Source organism: Nicotiana tabacum, chromosome 19, assembly GCF_000715075.1.
Source record: "Nicotiana tabacum cultivar K326 chromosome 19, ASM71507v2, whole genome shotgun sequence".
Lineage (NCBI taxonomy): Eukaryota > Viridiplantae > Streptophyta > Magnoliopsida > Solanales > Solanaceae > Nicotiana > Nicotiana tabacum.
Genome location: NC_134098.1, coordinates 1043136 through 1058277, shown reverse-complemented (window position 1 = coordinate 1058277; position 15142 = coordinate 1043136). Strand labels below are relative to the sequence as shown.

At 42.3% G+C, this 15142-nt stretch overlaps 1 non-coding gene across 1 annotated transcript; it reads left to right on the top strand.

Annotated features, from left to right (window-relative positions):
- Positions 1-14710: 14710 nt before the first annotated feature.
- LOC142174068 (small nucleolar RNA R71) lies at positions 14711-14817 on the top strand. The gene has a single exon (XR_012703418.1). It is a non-coding gene; the product is annotated as a small nucleolar RNA R71 (small nucleolar RNA).
- The last annotated feature ends 325 nt before the right edge of the window (positions 14818-15142 follow it).

Below are 15142 nucleotides of genomic sequence, written 5' to 3'. Positions count from 1 at the left end.
TATATATTAAATTCTAAAAATATTTACATAGTAGAAGGTGATAAAAATTTAAATATAGTAAAAAATTAGGTGCTCACACGGGCCAAAGCAAGTAAATGTCATGGAAGGAGTGAATGTAATGATTAACATGAGGAGACAAAGAGGTCAACAAGTTCAACACAATCGGGATCAATTTGAGCAAAGTGGTAATGGGTACAACCAAGATGACTCTTATGACGATCAAAGTAAAGAGGTTCAATATGTGAACAATTACCAAGGTCAACGGAGCAATGCTCCAAATCAACAACAGTGGATATCACAGGGAAACAATCAAAATTGGGGCAACCAAGGCCAAGGGAATTGAAATAGTAACAACATCAACAATCCGAACAATTGGGGGAACAACAATCAAAATTGGGGGTATCAAGGAAATACCCAAGGCAATTGGGGTGGCAACAATAATAGTAATTGGGGAGGCAATGTAAACCAAGGGGGGTGGAACAACAGTAATCAAGGGAACCGGGGGTCGGGCTTTCAAAGGCCCCCGATGTATCAACAACCCAACAACCCGCCTCCATATCTGTCACAAGGGCAAAGTTCTTCCAACAATGAGATGGTACGGATAGAAAGTATGTTCAAGCAAATGATGGAAAGAAACGCCGACTTTGATGCCCAAATAGCCTCCCACAACACTTCTATCCGCAACTTGGAAGTCCAAATGGGTCAAACTTCTCAAGCCTTAAATACTCGCCCTAAGGGGACACTACCAAGTGATACAGTAGTAAACCTAAAGGGTGGAAACAATACGGGTCATGTTATGGAGGTGACGACAAGAAGTGGTAGAGGTGGAGTTGCTAGTACCTCCAATCCAAGAAAGATCGTGAATGATAATGTGGTTGTGCAAGAAGAGGATGAGCCAATAAATTATGAGAATGTGAACGATGAAGTGAGGATAGACATTGATGATAACGTGGAGGAGACACAAGATGATATGAACCCGTCTAAGTAACATGTGATAGACATATCGGATCTGGTAGTGCCCAAAGCCAAGGCTCCTTTGCCAAGGCCTCATCCACCATAACCTCAAAGGCTCACAAAGCAAAACAACAAGAACCAATTCAATAAATTCATTGATATGATAAAAAGTTTGTCCATAAATGTGCCTTTGGTTGAAGCTCTAGAATAAATGCCGGGATATGCCAAGTTCATGAAGGACTTGGTAACAAAGAAGAGGTCAATGAACTGTGAGATGATCAAAAATGACACATCAAGTGAGTTCCATTGTGCATTCCATGGCTCCAAAGCTAGAAGATCCCTGTGCCTATACAATTCCATGCACTATTGGTAGTGTCGATTTCGCCAAAGCCTTGTGTGATTTGGGAGCGAGCATTAATTTGATGCCATATTCTGTGTTCAAGACATTGGGGATTGGGAAACCAAGACCTACTTCCATGAGTTTGCAAATAGCGGACCGAACAATGAAGAGGCCATTGGGGATAATTGATGATGTGCTAGTTCGGGTCAACAAGTTCATACTTCCCGCAGATTTTGTGATACTCGACTGTGAGGTTGACTATGAGGTGCCAATAATATTGGGGAGACCTTTCCTAGCTACAGGAAAGGCCTTAGTTGATGTGGAAGCTGGGGAGCTCACCTTCCGGGTGGGCGATGAAAAAGTTGTGTTCCACGTGTGCAAGTCAATGAGGCAGCCTAATAGCAACGAAGTATGTTCGTTTGTAGATCTTGTAACTGAGGTGATTGTTGATGACACAAGTGCTATGATTAATATGGAAGACCCTTTGGAAGCTGTGTTGTTGAATCATGATGAGGATGAGAAGGAAGGCTTGGTAGAATGTTCAAATGCTTTGCAAGGAATGGGGTACTACACATATGGACCCCAAAAACTTTCCTTGGACCTTTCGAACCGGAAGACTCCACCAACAAAGCCCTCAATCGAGGAGCCACCATATTGGATTTGAAGCTCTTTCCTTCACACCTCGGGTATGAGTTCTTAGGCCCTTGTTCCACATTACCTGTTATTGTCTCTTCGTGCTTAACTAACGTGTAGGTAGATTCCACCCTTGCGGTGCTTCAAAGAAGGAAGAAGGCAATAGGTTGGACATTGGCGGATATTCGGGGTATAAGCCCCGCCTTTTGCATGCACAAAATCATATTGGAGGAAGATGCCAAACCCTCCGTGGAACATCAAAGGAGGTTGAACAAGGCCATGCAAGAGGTTGTCAAGAAAGAGATCATTAAGTGTCTAGATGCAGGGGTAGTGTATCCCATTTCTAATAGTTCATGGACTTCGCCGGTACAATGTGTCACAAAGAAGGGGGCATGACTGTGATAAAACATGATAGAAATGAATTGATACCCACAAGAACTGTCACCAGTTGGAGGGTATGCATGGATTATAGGAAGCTGAACAAAGTGACCCGGAAAGACCATTTTCCATTGTTATTTCTTGACCAAATATTGGATAGACTTGCCGGACGTGCTTATTATTGTTTTTTGGATGGGTATTCTGGATATAATCAGATTCTCATTGCACCTGAAGACCAAGAGAAAACCATTTTCACTCGTTCGTATGGCACATTTGCATTCTCAAGGATGCCATTTGGTTTGTGTAATGCACCAGCTACTTTTCAGCGGTGTATGATGGCAATATTTACGGATATGGTGGAAGACTTCCTCGAGTTGTTCATGGATGATTTCAGTGTTGTGGGGGATTCCTTTGAAGAATGCTTGGATAATCTTGATAAAGTGTTGGCCTTATGTGAAGAGACCAACTTAGTGCTTAATTGGGAGAAGTGTCACTTTATGGTCGAGGAGGGCATTGTCCTTGGCCATAAGATCTCCAAGAATGGTATTGAAGTGGACAAAGAAAAAATTGAAGTGATATCAAAACTCCCTCCTCCGACTTCCGTCAAGGGAGTGAGGAGCTTTCTTGGTCACGGGGGGTTTATCGTAGGTTCATCAAAGATTTCTCAAAAGTGGTGAACCCCTTGTGTAAGTTGTTGGAAGAAGATGCCAAGTTTGTGTTCAATGATGATTGCATGAAAGCTTTTGAGCTACTCAAGTATAGGTTGACTACCACTCCCATCATTACCGCACCCAATTGGAGCTTACCATTTGAGCTCATGTGCGATGCTAGCGACGTTGCGGTAGGAGCGGTATTGGGGCAAAGAATCAACAAGATATCTCACCCGGTCTATTATGCAAGAACAACAATGAACGACGCCCAAGTCAACTATACGGTTTGCCCGTACCTCATGGGTACCAAAGTGATTGTGCACACCGATCACGTGGCACTTTGTTATTTGATGAGTAAAAAGGACATAGACCGAAAAGGGAGTGAGAATCAAGTGGCAGACCATTTGTCCCGCTTGGAAGAGGAGGGGAGGCCCCATGATGGCCTCGAGATTAATGATTCATTTCCGGATGAACAACTCATCTCCGTGTATTTGACTGGGATACCTTTGTATATGGCTAACTTTATTGTGACCGGTATTGTCCCGAATGAGCTCTCTTCTAACCAAAGGAAGAAGCTCAAACGGGACTGCGTGGATTATTATTGGGACGAGCCATATCTTTTCAAAATTTGCAATGATGGTGTTATTCGGAGATGTGCTCCGGAAGAAGAGCAATTGAGTATTCTTGAAGCTTTCCATTCCTCAACCTATGGTGTCACCATGGTGGGGCGAGAACTGCTACAAAGGTCCTAAGCTGTGGATTCTATTGGCCTACCTTGTACAAAGACGCTATCGAGCTCGTTAGGCGTTGTGATGAGTGCCAAAGAGCCAGTGAAATTTCCAAGAAGAATGAAATGCCTCTCACCACCATCCTTGATATTGATATTTTCGACGTGTGGGGCATCGACTTTATAGGACCATTTGTGAGTTCATGTGGGAACACTTATATTCTTGTTGCTGTGGATTATGTTTCCAAATGGTTTGAAGTTGTGGCTTTACCCAACAATGAGGTAGGGAGTGTGGTGGCTTTCTTATAGAAAAATATCTTCACAAGGTTCGGCACCCCAAGGGCTATCATTAGTGATGGGGGTTCTCATTTTTGCAACAAAGCCTTTGACACTTTACTTTCCAAGTATGGTGTCAATCATAAGGTGTCAACCCCCTATTATCCCCAGGCAAGTGGACAAGTTGAAGTCTCCAACAGGGAGATCAAGACCATTCTATCCAAGACTGTCAATGCAAACCAGACTGATTAGTCAAGGAAACTTGACGATGCTTTATGGGCCTATAGAATAGCTTACAAGACTCCAATTGGTATGTCTCCGCACCGATTGGTATTTGCGAAAGCATGTCATTTTCCGCTGAATTAGAGCACAAAGACATGTGGGCGCTGAAGAAATTGAACCTTGAATGGGATGTAGCTACCAATCTCCGGGTAGAGCAACTAAATGAACTTGATGAGTTCTGGTTCCATGCTTATTCCAGCTCTTCCTTTTATAAGGACAAGATGAAGTACTTACATGATAAGTATATCCGGAACAAAAAATTCAAGGAAGGTGACTTGGTTACGGATGTTTCCGGGAAAGCTCAAGTCGAAGTGGAGTGGTCCTTTCGAAGTGGTACATGTGACTCCTTTTGGTGCTCTAGATTTGAAAAAAAAAGAATGGTGAGATCTTTAGAGTCAATGGGCGTCGAGTGAAGCACTACTTTGGCAAGATTGATGATAGCCAAGTTGTGGCATTGATCCATTTCAAATGACGATGGTAACATGCGTCGTTCCGCGACGTTAAATCAGACGCTTCTTGGGAGGCAACCCATGTGTTTTTCTTTCTTTTAATTTTCTTCGTAGATTAGACATTATTTTGGACTAACTGGTTGTGAAGTATATGTAGGAATTGGTTGTGCAGTGCAGGAAATTGACAAGGAAAAAAATATTTTGCTAAGTGGTGAACTTTCGCGGACCGCGATCAAAATTTCGCAAACTGCATAAGCACTTTACGGCCGCATCATTTTGCGCGCGGTCGCGTAGTTCAAATGGGAAAAATGCCAACTCTCCGAAGTTGGCCTGTCAAAATTCCTTCAGAGTTCACGGACGTGTTCAAATTTTCGTGGTCCGCACAAATTGTGCGGCCGCGGCCAGTTTTTCGCGGACCGCGCCCGTGGATCTGAGGTAGATCTACATAAAGGTAAAGAATGCGGACCGCGATAAAATTTTGCGGCTGCACTCAGGTAAGGCGGTGGGGTCACTGGGTTCTGAGTATAAATAGGAGTTCTTGAAACTTTTCACACTTTACGAACCCTAACCTCTCAAACTCACCTAAAGCACTGTGCATCCGTACATGGTTTCAAACTAATCTATTCTCATCAATTTTCAATTTCCTACCACATTTTACAACTGGTATGTTCATTTCAATAATTTAATTTTATCTTTTTCTTTTCTTTTCTCTTTGTTTTAATTTTTCTTTTTAGATAGAGTTAGAATCATGTCAAAATGTCAAATTAATGCTTAATGTTTTATTAAAAACATATGGGTTAGTGTTTGTATGCATAATGGGGGTTGGGGTTAATAACTTTGCATGTTTAATTGCTATAATTCTTGGGTAATTAGTGAAAACCTTAGTTTTAAGTGTTCATCAGTGCCGATTTATTTTGAATTTCGCGGCCGCGGTCATTTTTTCGCGGTCCGCGATAGGGTATGCGGTCGCGTCCAAAATTAAGTGGTCCGCAAAACCCTAGCTTCAGGGCATTGATGATTGTTTAGAATTCATGGCCGCGGTCACTTTTGTGCGGTCCGCAATTGGTCTTTCGCGGCCGCACCCAATATTTCGCGGTCTGCGCATTTGAACTTTAGAGACTATCATTTGACTTCGCGACCGTGTTTATTTTTATGCGGTCCGCGATTGGTCTTTCGCGGCCGCACTCATTTTTGTGCGGTCTGCGGTTGATCAAGTTCAGAGAACCAGTAGTCTGAGTCTGGCCTCTTCGCAGCCGCGTTCACTTTTACGCGGTCCGTGATGGGCAGTTCACGGCCATACTCATTTTTGTGAGATCCGCGATGCCCTGTTCTGAGAAGCATTGTTTTTCATTTCATCTATATTGCTCTAACACATGATTGAACTCCAATTCTAACTGTCTTTCACTAGATGAGAGAGGAGACACTTCAAAGGGGAGGGAAGAATCCTCCTGAGGCCGGGGTAAAGGAATGCAAACCTTACCCTTAGCAGCCCAAAGGGTAGTAGGAAAAAAGGCTACCCTTGTTAGACCTCCTTCTGACTCCTAGGACACAAGTGAATACCTCCCATCCCCCATCCCGGGAGACTTCCGAGGGGGAATCTGCACAATAACAACCAGAGGCTCAATCAAAACCATTCTGATTGGTCAATGAACCTACCTCCTCTTCTGGGTCATCTGATGCCTTAGAGGGAGGTAGTGAGGCATCGGAGCCATCTTCCCCACCTGCTACAACACCTGCCTCAACAGCTGCCCTAATAAATATTGATGATGATGACGAGGTCCCGGATGACGGGAGAGAGGGTGACGCAATCATAGGAGGTCTGGCTAGATCAAAGAAGGCGGAGGTGTGTGCTGATAGATTTGTAAATGAGAAAGCGTATGGAAAATTTCGGGAATGGTGGATCCAAAGGTCACTCACTCTTGAGCGACAATTCATAACAAAAGACCTAGGCCAGCACAATTCGAATGTCCTGCGATAATTTACGAAGAGAAAAGGATGGAAATGGTTTACCTTCCAGTTGAAAGATACCAATGAATACCTTGTCAAGGAATTTTATGCCAATGTTGCCCACATCAAAAAGGGTACAAAGGTGACGAAGGTCCGGAACTTGAAAATCGGGTTTGATGGAAATGCACTAAACCGTTATGTAGGGTTTGAGGAGGTCGAGGCAGTGCAATACCTGGAGAAGCTAGCCTTGGGTGATGCAGTTCGCACATGGCTAGCTGAGATACTTGCTATTCCGAGGACAACACCTGCTTGGCTCACAGAAGGAGTTCAATTAACATTGAAGCAAAAGGGTGGGCAATATTCGTGTGCAGCCATCTTGACCCGTGCCATCATGCGAATGTCCTTCCACTCCCCCTGGCAGTATGGGTATCTTCCATCATGATAGGCTATCTTGTTAATGTAGGAAACTTGATGTCCTACAACATCTCCAATGCAGTCCAAAAAGAAGAAAGATCATATCCTTACCCCAACTTCCTCACAGAGTATTTCCACAACCAAGGGGTAGAGCCGAGACATTTTGATGTGGAGGTGAAGGCTAAAAAGCCTTTCTCATGGTACCACCTCCAGTGAGCGGAAAACCCTAAGTTCAAGGGTAAAGCCATTACCCCCACTGGCCAGTCTAAAGAGCCAAGGGTAGTGGCCACCGGGTCAGTTGTCGAGCCCTCCACAGCATCCGGTACTTCTAACGGAGCAGCTGCTATGCCTCTTCCTTCCTCTGGGCCATCCATCACAATGCCATTATCTGTGCCTTCATCTTCCACCTACCCTCAGACTGTGCTGCGGTTTTCACAGACACTATCCAGCCTCAACAACTGGATGCAGGCAGCTACCACAAAGCTGATTGTCCTATCCAGTGCAGTAGCAACACAGTCTTCAGCCCCATCAGAGCTTCAGGTACCTCCATCATTGGAGGAGTCTTTGAAGAAGATTCTGCACAACCAAAACAAGATTCTGGACGACCAGAAGAAGATCCGGGAAACTCTTGATACACATGGGAGGATTATCAAGGATTTGGGGAAGTAGGTGAAGAAGATGCGGAAAACTCAGGCATCTAAGGATTTGGTGGAGAAGTTGAGCAAAGAGGTTCAGAAGATTGCTTCTACCGGTGATATTCCACTGGACATGCTCATTGAGGAGACAGCACCTGCACCAGTGCATGAGGCATCAGATGCAGCAGTTGGACAGTCTGAGGAGCCGACTGCTACTACACATATTGCTGAGGAGATGATCTAGATGCTCAGAAACCCCGTGGTCCCCCAGTCAAAGGATGTGGAGATCTAGTTAGAGGACACAGAGGGAGCTGATGATCCTATACAGTCTGAGGACCCCACTCATGTTCCTGACCCGATGCAGACAGAGACCACATAGGGAGTTCTCTTTACTCCCTAACCTTTCCCTGATCTTATTTTGATATTAGCATTGAGGACAATGCTATTTTTTATTTGGGGGGTGGTCCATTTTGATTTGATTTGTGATGACATTTGGTATGTAATAACTATGATACTATTTTTCTTTATCTTTATTTACCGTTATTTTCACTTTTGGTATGTATATAATTTTATCATTCGATGTATATATTCATTTCCATTATGTATATATTCATTTACTCCATTTTGTACATATTCAGATTACTTTCTGTAGTTTACTTCATAACTTCTTTCGTTATTTTTCCTTAATAACTTAGCTTCTTATTTCCTTTAGTAGCTTCTTTTTAAGTTTTTATCTTCTTTTTTACATTTTGTGTGAACAATAAGCCTTTTGTTTTCTTAATGCCACAGTTCTTTCCAAAGGTAGATGTTGTGTGAACTGAGTGGCTCTTCCTACTGATGGATGGCGTGACAACCTTCTTAAGGGATCGAGTTCATTTTTATTTTGTTTTGGTGTATATAGTAGTAGTAATAAATAAAAGTGTCTCAAGCAGGCTTCACTTAGTACTAACACATTTACCTTCGACCTCATGATTAGAGACAAGTTGATTGACAAAGATTAGCTCTAGTTGTGACCTTTAGACTCTTGAGTTGACTAAAACAATCATCGAGTGGTTTTCTTGAGCCATGTGTGATTTTCAATCTTAGCTAGGGTTGTTGTGGGCCCTCGACTCTATTCTCTTTAACAATCCAGCAGCTTGAGAGGTGAGGTATTGAATTGCAAGTCCAAGTCCCATGCCAATAAGTCTAGAACTTGCCCTTAATGTTTGTCTAGGCGAAATTCTACGTGTAGCTCGACTTGAGAAATGATTGTAGGCTCTCCTTGGTCCATTTTGAACTTTGAAAGCTTTCGTAGCCTACCAATTTTATATCCCTATTCAACCCCTTTGAGCCTAAGCCTTTTTCATTCAATAGCCACATTACAAGCCTTTATCCGTTCTATAATGACCCTCTCTTGGCACCAAATCTTTCCTTAGCATTCATGATGAACAATTGGAAAAGGCATAAGTTTGGGGGAGAGACGAAGAATTTGAAAGTTATAAAAGGTTCAAAAAATAAAAAGAAATGATGAAAAGGAAAGGCAAAGAAAAGGAAGAAAAGCCAAAAAGAAATACGTCAAAAAGAAAGTGAAGGTTGAAGGGATTCAAAGAACGCAATGATGAAAGGAATGGAATTATGAGAAAAGGAGAAAAATGATTGTCATGAGTAATAAAAAGTGACGGTGTGTCTCTCTAGTTCCCCTAAGGAAGAAGAAAATGACTCAAAGGGTCAAGAAAGTATGAGCTGAAATGAGAAAATGGAGTGCTTAAGGAAAGATGAAACCATCATAGCTCGATAAGTCCTACTTTGATCCAAAAGCCTTCATTACATCCCATTAAAGCCCTATATGATTTCAAGTTGAGTGAGCTTACATTAGTGGTGATTTACATAAGGGGAAAGCTTATGGTACTTAGAGCCGGACTTGTGGCATTCTTTTGAGAGTGATGAGCGCACTTCTTCACAATCCTTGTTTTGAGTGGTACTTTCTAAAAAGTGAGATTTTCTCATGGAGAGTAGAGGAGGAGGAATTTGGGATCCACAATGACCTACGTGATAGAGCGAGCTTCCTTGATGAATTGAGTCAACTCTTGATGCTCTAGTGTCACAATAGAACTATAGTACTCAAAAGGTCATAACATGATGTTGTTGATAATTCATTTGTGTTGAGGGTAATTGTTAGTCCCAATTGATGCTTGATGGAGTTACCTTAGGCCAACTGAAATATCCTTTTATTTTTCTTGTAGAGGTGAGAATTACCTTATTTGCTCGAGGACAAGCAAAAGCTTAAGTTTGGGGGAGTTGATAAGTAGGGATTTTAACCTATTATTTGCTCTCTTTTACTTGTGTTTAGGGCCAAAAATGCGTGAAGATATTCCCGGAAACTAAGGTAATATGCTTGCTTGTAGGGACTGTTCAAAATGAGCCAAAGTAGTCATAATCAACTCATAAAGGAGTCAAAACTTGAACAAAATCCAAGACTGGGCCAAAAGATGTGAAACGCGGACCGCACAAAGATTGTGCGGCCGCGAAAGCTACAACGCGGTCGCGAGCACTATTTCGAGATCGATTTTTGGACTAAAACATGAGCGCGGACCGCGTCAGCAAGGTGCGGCCGCGAAAGTACATGCGCGGCCGCGATTGGAATTATGCAGACCGCGATTGCTGAGGTTCAGAGAGCTTACATTTTAAGCAAAAACAAGAAATGCGGTTCTTGTCAAGATTATGCGGCCGCAAAAGTCTCCTACGCGACCGCTATAGAAATTACGCGGTCCGAAAAACCATGCTTAACCCAGATCCAGAAGTGAAGAACACGGACCGCGATTAGAATTATGCGGCCGCTAAAGAAAGAGCGGAAGAGTGCGGCCGCGGTTAGAATTACGCGGCCACGTAACCTCTGTAGGGGTATTTTTGTCCGAAAATTTTAGCTTAGTATAAATAGAACTTTTTATCATTTTTAGGGGATGTTGTGTATTTGCTAAGCAGGTGAGACGGTTGGAACTTCCATATTGGGCAATTTTGTACTAGATTCACCTTATAACAATAGATTTTCATGGGAATCTTATGTCGACGGAAAATATTCCCCGTCCTTTGACACTCATCACATCTATTTATCCAAAAGTGTGCATCTTTAAACAACGTCGGCCAATAGAAGCCCGACTCCAAAACTTTAGCAGTTGTCCTTACTCCTCCTAAATGACCTCCATAAGGCAAAGCATGGCATGCCTGCAAAACAGAAGCTTGGTCTATATCGGGAATATATCTCCAGATCATGTTATCAATACAAATCCGAAACAAATATGGTTCATCCCATAAATACATGCGACAATCACTAAAGAATTTTATTTTTTGCACAGAAGACAATTCATAGGGAACAATACCGCTTGCTAGGTAGTTTGCAATGTCGGCATACCGTGGTGCTTCCTCAAGTCTCATGGCTAACAGTTGTTCATCCGGGAAATTCTCCATGATATCTTTCACCTCAACCTTCGTTTTAGCTCCTTCAAGCCTGGACAAGTGATCGGAAACTTGTTTTTCCGTTCTTTTTCGGTCACGAATTTCCAAGTCAAACTCTTGCAGTAGGAGAACCCATCGAATCAGGCGCGACTTTTCTTCCTTTTTATCAATTAAGTACCTGAGAGCAGCATGGTCAGTATAAACAATTACCCTCAAGCCTATCAAGTAAGACCGAAATTTGTCAAATGCGAACACCACTGCTAGCATCTCTTTTTCTGTCACTGTGTAATTCAGTTGGGCGCCATTCAACATTCTACTTGCATAGTATATTGGATGCATGATTTTATCTTTTCTATGTCCAAGTACTGCTCCCATGGCATGGTCACTTTCATCACACATCAGCTTAAATGGTTGCTCCAGTCAGATGCAACTATGATAGGTACAGACACTAGCCTCTTCTTCAATCTTTCGAAATCTACCCTGCAATCATCAGAAAACACAAAGGGTGATTTTTTTCAAGCAATTTACACAAAGGGTTAACAATCTTGGAAAAATCTTTTATAAACCGCCTGTAAAAACCGGCGTGACCAAGGAAACTTCTTATTGCCTTGATGGAAGTGGGTGGTGGAAGCTTCTCTATTACATCAATCTTGGAATGATCCACCTCAATGCCCTTACTTCACACTAGGTATCCCAAGACTATACCTTCCTATACCATAAAATGGTATTTTTCCTAGTTCAGCACCAAATTAGTCTCTGTACATCTCCGCAACACTCTTTTCAGATTTCTAAGGCAATCATCAAAAGCATTTCCCCACCACTGAGAAATCATCCATGAAAACCTCCATTATATCCTCTACCATATCTGTGAAGATGGCCATCATGCACCTTTGGAATGTGGCGGGTGCATTGCATAGGCCAAACGACATTCTCCGAAAATCATAAATGATATATGGATAGGTGAATGACATTTTTTCTATATCCTCCGGGGCAATAGATATCTGGTTGTACCTCGAGTATCCATCCAAGAACAAAAATGGGACCTCCCTACCAATCTATCTAGCATCTGATCAATAAACGGGAAGGGAAAATGATCTTTTCGGGTGGCCTTGTTCAATCTTTTGTAGTCCATGAAAATTCGCCATCCTGTGACTATTCTTGTTAAGATTAATTCATTATTCTCATTTTGCACAACAATCATCCCACCTTTCTTTGGCACACACTGAACTGGGCTAACCTAGTTGCTATCTGAGATGGAAAAAATAATTCCCACATCTAACCACTTAATCACTTCCTTCTTTACAACTTCTTTCATGTTAGGGTTTAGCCTTCGTTGATGTTCTATGGAGGGTTTGTGCCCATCTTCCAGTAGAATTTTATGCATGCAGAAGGTCAGGCTGATACCCTTAATGTCTACAATGGTCCAACCAATTGCATTCTTGCACTCTTTTAACACCTGCAAAAGTTGTTCTACATGCACATCTAACAAACCAGATGAGATAATAATAGGTAAAGTCGAATTAGGTCCCAAGAAAGCATATCTAAGGTGAGATGGAAGCGGTTTCAGCTCCAATTGTGGTGGTGCTTCGATCGATGGCTTGGATGAAGGGTTTTTTCTTTCTTTCGAGTGTAAAGGCTCAAATTCGAGCTCTTGTTTCCAGTACCCTTGCCCTTGAAGAACCAACACCCATTCTGCCAAGTCTTCACCATTTACTTCTTCTAAGTTCATAAGGCAGCCTGTTAGAGGGTCTTTTGCATTAAGTGTCTCATCATCTTCCTCCATGATTACATCCACCGTGTCTAAGAAATAGCAATTTGCAAACTCACTGGGTCGCCACATAGACTTTTGCACATTAAATGTTATTTCTTCATTATTCAGCCTCATCTTCAGCTCCCCCATTTCACAATAAATTAGAGCTCTCCCTGTGGCCAAGAACGACCTTCCCAAAATTATGGGAATCTCCTCATCAACCTTGCAGTCCAGAATGACAAAATCTGTTGGAAATATGAATTTTCCAACTTGCACAAGTACATCGTCAAGTATACCTGATGGCATTTTCACCGTTCGGTCAGCTAGTTGCAGTAACTTGGATGTGGGCCTTGCTCTTCCAATGCCTAACTTTTTATAGATAGACAATGGCAACAGATTTATACTTTCTCCCAAATCACACAATGCTTTGGCAAATGCATAGTTACCTATGGTGCATGGAATTGTGAAGCTTCCAGGGTCGGATAACTTCTCAGCTATAGGTCTTGACACAACAGCACTACAAGTCTGTGTCAATGTGACAGTTGCCAAGTCTTGTAAGTCAAACTTACGAGACATCAAGTCCTTCATCATTTTTGCATAACCAGGAATCTCCCTCAAAGCATCAATTAGAGGAATGTTTATCTGAATTTGCTTCAGCATTTCCATGAATTTTTTGTATTGTTCATCCTTATGATATTTGACCAACCTCTGCGGGAAAGGTGTTGGAGGTCGCTTATTTTCTGTGGCTTGAGTTAGATCCTGCTCAGGCACTTTTTCTAAAACCTTCTCTTGCATTTTCTCAGTCTCCTTCGCAACCTATTTTTCCTTGTCTATTTCCTCGTGGGCCGGTTGCACTCTTACTTCTGTTAGCCATGTTGACTCATCTAACTCAATTGGCACTAACAAAAGTGTTTCAGTTGACCGGCTCTCATGAGCAATTTCTTGCTCTAAATCAAGATCTCTACCATTTCTCAAGCGCACCTCCATAAGTGACTTCGGGCCCTGCTCTTTTGAATTGACATGTGTGTCTGCAGGTAATGTCCCTTGAGGACGATTGTTAAGGGCCATGGATAATTGCCCTAGTTAAATCTCAATGCCCTTGATAGCTGAATCGTGTGACACTGCCTTTTCTTGCATTTGGTGGACCATTTCTTCCATTTTCCCGTTGGCCCCTATGAGTTGTTGCAACATTCTTTTAATTTCAGATAACTCATCATCCTGCCTCTCTATCTGCTGTTGTTGAGGTTGTTGATAAGTTAGCTGCTGATTTTGCTGGTTGTATCCTTGTTGAATTTGGTAGGGTACTACTTGACCCTGTGGTCGCATAGCTCAAGGATTGTTGGTGTTATTGTATTGTTGATGTGTTGGTCTATATTGCTAATTTTGCTGCCCCCAATTCTGACAACCTTGCCTCTGGCCTCCATAGTTACCCACATAGTTCATGTTCTCTTGATAGTTCTGGTTATCACTTTCACCACTCTATGAACACACGTATGGTTGGTTAATGCATGGTGTACATAATCCCCCATTAGTCGTGTCAACTATGTGTACCTGCTTCTGGCCTGATTCATCAATCTTCTTGGTGAGGATACTCATTTGCGTCATCAGAGTGGCCATATTTTCGGCTATGGAATTGTTCGGGTCCAATGCTACTGAGTGAACTATAGGGGTGATTGTGGAATCTCTTGTCATTCATCCCGAGTTTTGAGCCATTTTATCTAGCAGGACCTTAAACTCTCTAAATGACTTGCTTAAAAATACTCCACCTACTGAAGCATCAACATTGTCCTTCAAGTTGTCCGCGAATCCCATGTAAAACAGTTGTCCCAACATCTGATCTGGAATGCCATGATGTGGACACTTAACCAGCATACCTTTGAATCTCTCCCATGTTTCTTGTAATATTTCACTTGGTTTCTGCCTGAAGCTCAATATCTCATCAACCTGCTTGGCAGTCTTATTGGGTGGGTAGAACTTATTCAAAAATTGCGTGACTAATTACTCCCAAGTTGTGATGGAATTTATATGGAGAGAATTAAGCCAAGTTTGGGTTTCTCCTGTCACTGAGAATGGAAACAACAATAGTCTTATTTCTTCCGGTGTCATATTTGGTTGCCTTTACGTGACACAAATTGACAAAAAAAAATTAGATGTTGCTGTGGATCTTCAATTTAAGACTTGGAGAACAATCTCTTGTTTTGCAGCAGATGTAGCATGTTGTTTCTGATTTGAAATGACTCCGCTTGTATCTGAGGGACTGCAATTGCAGTTGCTA